Source organism: Rattus norvegicus, chromosome 13, assembly GCF_036323735.1.
Source record: "Rattus norvegicus strain BN/NHsdMcwi chromosome 13, GRCr8, whole genome shotgun sequence".
In the NCBI taxonomy this organism is placed as follows: domain Eukaryota; kingdom Metazoa; phylum Chordata; class Mammalia; order Rodentia; family Muridae; genus Rattus; species Rattus norvegicus.
In genome coordinates, this window is record NC_086031.1 from 29,368,082 (window position 1) to 29,374,316 (window position 6,235).

Below are 6,235 nucleotides of genomic sequence, written 5' to 3' on the forward strand. Positions count from 1 at the left end.
ACAGATAGAGTCTTTATATCCAAAATATACAAAGAACTCAAGAAGTTAGACCGCAGGGAGTCAAATAACCCTATTAAAAAATGGGGTTCAGAGCTAAACAAAGAATTCACAGCTGAGGAATGCCGAATGGCTGAGAAACACCTAAAGAAATGTTCAACATCTTTAGTCATAAGGGAAATGCAAATCAAAATAAACCCTGAGATTTCACCACACACCAGTGAGAATGGCTAAGATCAAAAACTCAGGTGACAGCAGATGCTGGCGAGGATGTGGAGAAAGAGGAACACTCCTCCATTGTTGTTGGGATTGCAGACTGGTACAACCATTCTGGAAATCAGTCTGGAGGTTCCTCAGAAAATTGGACATTGAACTGCCTGAGGATCCAGCTATACCTCTCTTGGGCATATACCCAAAAGATGCCCCAACATATAAAAAAGACACGTGCTCCACTATGTTCATCGCAGCCTTATTTATAATAGCCAGAAGCTGGAAAGAACCCAGATGCCCTTCAACAGAGGAATGGATACAGAAAATGTGGTACATCTACACAATGGAATATTTCTCAGTTATCAAAAACAACGACTTTATGAAATTCGTAGGCAAATGGTAGGAACTGGAAAATATCATCCTGAGTGAGCTAACCCAATCACAGAAAGACATACATGGTATGCACTCACTGATAAGTGGCTATTAGCCCAAATGCTTGAATTACCCTAGATGCCTAGAACAAATGAAACTCAACACGGATGATCAAAATGTGAATGCTTCACTCCTTCTTTAAAAGGGGAACAAGAATACCCTTGGCAGGGTATAGAGAGGCAAAGATTAAAACAGAGACAGAAGGAACACCCATTCAGAGCCTGGCCCACATGTGGCCCATACATATACAGCCACCCAATTAGACAAGATGGATGAAGCAAAGAAGTGCAGACCGACAGGAGCCAGATGTAGATCTGTCCTGAGAGACACAGCCAGAATACAGCAAATACAGAGGCGAATGCCAGCAGCAAACCACTGAACTGAGAATAGGACCCCCGTTGAAGGAATCAGAGAAAGAACTGGAAGAGCTTGAAGGGACTCGAGACCCCATATGTACAACAATGCCACGCAACCAGAGCCTCCAGGGACTAAGCCACTACCTAAAGACTATACATGGACTGACCCTGGACTCTGACCTAATAGATAGCAATGAATATCTTAGTAAGAGCACCAGTGGAAGAGGAAGCCCTGGGTCCGGCTAAGACTGAACCCCCAGTGAACTAGACTGTTGTGGGGAGGGCGGCAATGGGGGGAGGGTTGGGAGGGGACCACCCATAGGGAAGGGGAGGGGAGAGGGGGATGTTTGCCCGGAAACCGGGAAAGGGAATAACACTCGAAATGTATATAAGAAATACTCAAGTTAATAAAAAAAAATTCTTGAAGCCAATGGGAGTCAGATGACCTGTAATTTAGTGATCATTCAAATCACCCAAATTAGCTCAATATCGATCACCACTTTTAATCTAGTATATGGTAGCTTCTGTAAATACACTTATTTTATTTTTACTTTTTACATTTTTAGTTCTTTTGTTTATAGATATTAATTTTATATTTCTCTTCTAAAAAGTTTCTTAATATTCAAGTAATTAGGAATTTATTAACCCATCAGAGGAATCTTAGATATTTTACATAGTATAATACCTATAAGTCATTTCTGTGTTTGATGAATGACTTTTGGTAAGGCTGAAAGTCCAATAAATAAAAAAATTGAAGTGCAATAATAGTGACCTTAGCAATATTGATAACTTTTTTATATCCACATTAATTGAGCTGATTTTGAGAATCTTATTATGAAGTATTTAATAAATATTTTTCAGGTAAATATGATTTTTTTATATTCAAATGTTTGAAAACATAGTTAAATACCTAGCTAAATTATCAATGTTAGGTAGATAAATCAAGTTTAACTAACCTACTGAAACTAAAATAATGCTATTCTTAATTATGTGTTGGATACATGAAATATTTGACCTTGGCATTCAAATAAAGCTTTATAAGTTCAAATTTGAGGAAATATCTTTATATTATGCTACAGCTTTTATAAACAAGCCACATGACATTTGTACATTTCCTCCAAAACACTGGGCATTGAGTTGTAAAGGACAGAAACAGAATTCAGTACAACATGGGTTGTTGTATTGAATTGTTCTGTTGTATTATTTTGAATTGGCTTGTTCATGCAGCTATTCTCTATTTTAATATTTGAGACATCGATCAATGCTATAAAGGCAGTCCGGTGGCAGACATTATCTCATTATACTTGCAGTACAATTTCCTACACATATCACATTTATTCAGTACAAATTTTCTCAACTCTTTAAGCTAGTTAATATTTCCATATGCTAGCAATACTCCTGTTAACACTACTATGCAATGCCCCCTCTCTGGTTGTAGTATAAAATCTACATGTTCACACAGATGTATATGTATACATCTCCAACCTGGAGCTTAGTCAGCTCTTTATCAGTATAGTATTTGGTGATATTTACTATTTATTTAGTGTCATACATTCATAACTAGGTAGTATCATATTTCTGATATTTCTACTTGCTTCTTTCTATTATCAAGGATGTATGGGTCCTGAAGAAGTCTGCTTTAGAGAAGAGTATGCCAGAAAAATAAGTGAGTATATGTAAAGGCAAAACCTGTGGGAAACAATAGCTCTTTCTTTTCCTAAAACCAAGAGAGAGATTGTGAAATATTGTGCAGATTTCCTTGCCAGTGTCTTAGATGGAGGTGGATAATCAAATATCTGTGAAAGAAATTGATGAATATGTGAAGTCTTAGTTCATGAACATTACAGAATGCATAACTGATTGATTTGAATTTATTATTTCTCCAGAGATCAGATAAAGACACATATAAGGGGAAAAAAGACATACATACATACACACACACATACACACACACACACACACACACAGAGCGAGAGACAGAGAGACAGAGACAGAAAGACAGAGAAACAGAGGGAGAAATATTAGAACTGACACACTGTTAGAGACTTGTGTTACAAGACTAGCTAGTTTTTACTCATTGGCTAATAATTGTTATTTAAAAGCTTCAACAACCTGTCAGGCATGGTGACCTATGCCTTAAATTTGTTCTTAGAAAGCTGAAAGAGGAAATCTACCTTCAGTTCATCATAATGAATCTAGATAAAGATTGGGCAAATCCACATAAGTTGCATCAACTCAGCACCAAGGTTACTGAGTTGGGCTAAATGTGTTTCTATCTGTCTTTAGTATTAACCTGAGTTAGAATCCAGTTCTTGATCATATTTTCACTGATTTTTCCCTTCCTTTCTTTGGTGTCTTCATCTTCTCACTCTGTTTCACATTTATCTCTATACTATTGGTAAACATAAATATAACACTTAACTTTACTTGCATCTCTGAACTGACATACTCATTTGCACATACATTCTTTTTACTTACATCTTCAGAATTTAGCATGGTCTTCCTCAGATAGCATCATGTATATATTTGCTTATAATTATTTCTTTGAGTTTTGAATATAAAATTTGTGTGAGGCAAGATCAGCTGTGTATATATGATCATGTGCGTGGCGAAAGAATATATCTGGCAGGAATATAACAGTGTCAATTGCTATTCACATTGTTTTCTGAGATAAGGTCTCTTACTAAACTTAGAGGTTATGTTACTTCCTTTCTCTCCCTATGATAAGTACAATGAACAGAACTTGGGAAGAAAACAATGTATCTCATCCTTGAGTTTCACCTAACAGTTCTTTACTACAAAAAAAAAAATCAAATTTGGAACTTTAAACAGAAAGCTGGAGATGGAAACAGAAGCAGAACCATGGAGTAATGTTGCTTTCTTGTTGGCTCTCCATGATTTGTTCATCCTGCTTTCTAACACAACACCAGATAAAATTCCAAGAAGTGAAACTAGCCACAATATGCTTGTCCTTCTATCATCAAGCAACAATAAAGGAAATATACCACAGAGATAGCCCCAGAGGCATCTAATGGAGACATAGTCTCTGGGGAGCCTCCTTACAGGATGACTCTAGCTTGCAAAAGTTGACAAAACATAAAATGAAAAACAATAATCAACACAGAGATCAATATTTTACCAGAACCTGGCAATCAAGACTCGAGTATACTCATATCTTTCTCCACAGGTCTGGAATTACAGGCATGCACCAATACCTCAGCATTTTTTATGTGTCTATTGGGGCTACATGCTTAGGTCATAACAATTGTACAGCAAGTAGTTTACAAACTAAGCTATATCTTTAGACCCTAACAATAAAATTAAAAATTATATTATATATAATATAATAGAAATTATATAAATACACCACACACATGTGTGTGGTGTATATATATATGTATATATATATATATGAAGCCTATATAATTTATTTATAGAAACCATATTATTGTTAGGGTTGTATTTCTGTGGCTATGCATGTGCCACAGCCTCTATAGGCGATGGTCAAATTAACCCAAGTGAGTTTATTATGTCTTCCAATTTTGTGGTTCCCAAGTATTCAGGTTGTAAGACTTGGTGGCAAGTATTTATACCTGCTGTTCCATCTTACCAATCTTTATATTTTTAATTCATCTTAAGAATTTATATATATATATTAATATGATATATGCATATATCATATTAATGTGCACAAAATTATTACTGAATTCTGACCAACTCTAAATCATATAAGATATGTCTTACTTAGGGTTTATGTTGTTGACAGTGGCATATCTTATTAAGGCAAGCATTTAATTAAGGCTGCCTAACAGTTTCAGACAATAGTCCAATATACTCATGCCAGGAAGCATGGCAGTGTGTAGGCATGAATGATGCTGGAGAAGAACCTGTGAGTTCTATATCTAGATTTTCTGGGAGGAGGAAGAGGATATGAGGCACCAGACCTGGATTGTGCTTCAGAGATCTCAAAGTCTAATCCACAGTGGTGAGCTTCCTTTAATTGTTGATATCTACTCTATCAACATTGCACCTCCTAAAAGTGTCACTCCCTATTAATCTAAGAGGCGTTTTTATTCAAATAATCATACTTGCTCCGATAAATATTAGCTCACCCTATGTAACATGTATATATCATGTTACTTTGAATGATTTTTAAACCTACAATTATCTTTCATGTGTAGTGACAACATTGATTTTCTCTGACATAATATCTGATGCCTCTAAATAAATGTATATCTTCAAATATGTATAATTATGTCCATATATATGTATATACATATATATACATGGATGTACCTAAGAAATGTACAATAATAGTTCAATATATAATTTATAAGACTAAAATTTAAAAGGACAAATCAATAGATAATGAGGAAAAGTTACTTAGAAAATAATTATAAAATTTGTCATTAATCATATATGGACATAAAATTCAAATTTCTAATTTCAAGCTCACAATGATGGGCACTATGGTGTCTGTAATGATGTCTACAATTTTAGCAGTGTACATTGAGAATTCTCCCTTCTGATGATTAACATTACATTTAAAATTTAAACTTACTATGTTTGGTTTCACTCTTCAGAGATAAAAAAAATAAATAAATAAAACCTACCTCTAACATGTAGGCTTCTATTATACATAGGCTGTATCGCAATAGCCCACTTCTCCGTTGTACCCAGATATTGAAATCTTATGAAATTTGCTGATTTAGCAGGAAGGTACATCATATTTATTTAAGCAGACTGCTATTTCTGCTTTTGTCATCAAACATTTTTATGCTTCTCAATGACCAAGAAAATATTAGACCTTGCCAACATATAAGCCAAATCTTGTGGGGTTTGACTTGATATGCTTTGGACTGGTATGACTACCTCTTGGGAATGCTTTCAGTTGTAATCCTGTTGCCATATGTATCTGACCCCAGTGTTTAGTAAATCCACTTTTGATTAAAAGTTTATATATACTTTTGGTAAATCTCAGAGTGACTCTACACATACAACAACATTAATACTACTCCTAGAGGTAATATAGGCACAGATGGAATCAATTTCCTAATCAATTTACTTTAATTTTGGGATATTATTTTTGCCTATCTGGGTTCTTTCATGTACAAAAGAAGAGGAAAGCAAAAAAAAAAGGAGTTTGGATGCAGAAGATGAAGGTTTGAACCAGAGATCTTAGAAAGCTTCTAACAACCAAAGCTTCTTTCAAATCATCAAGAAAGAACTGTTCTCTATTT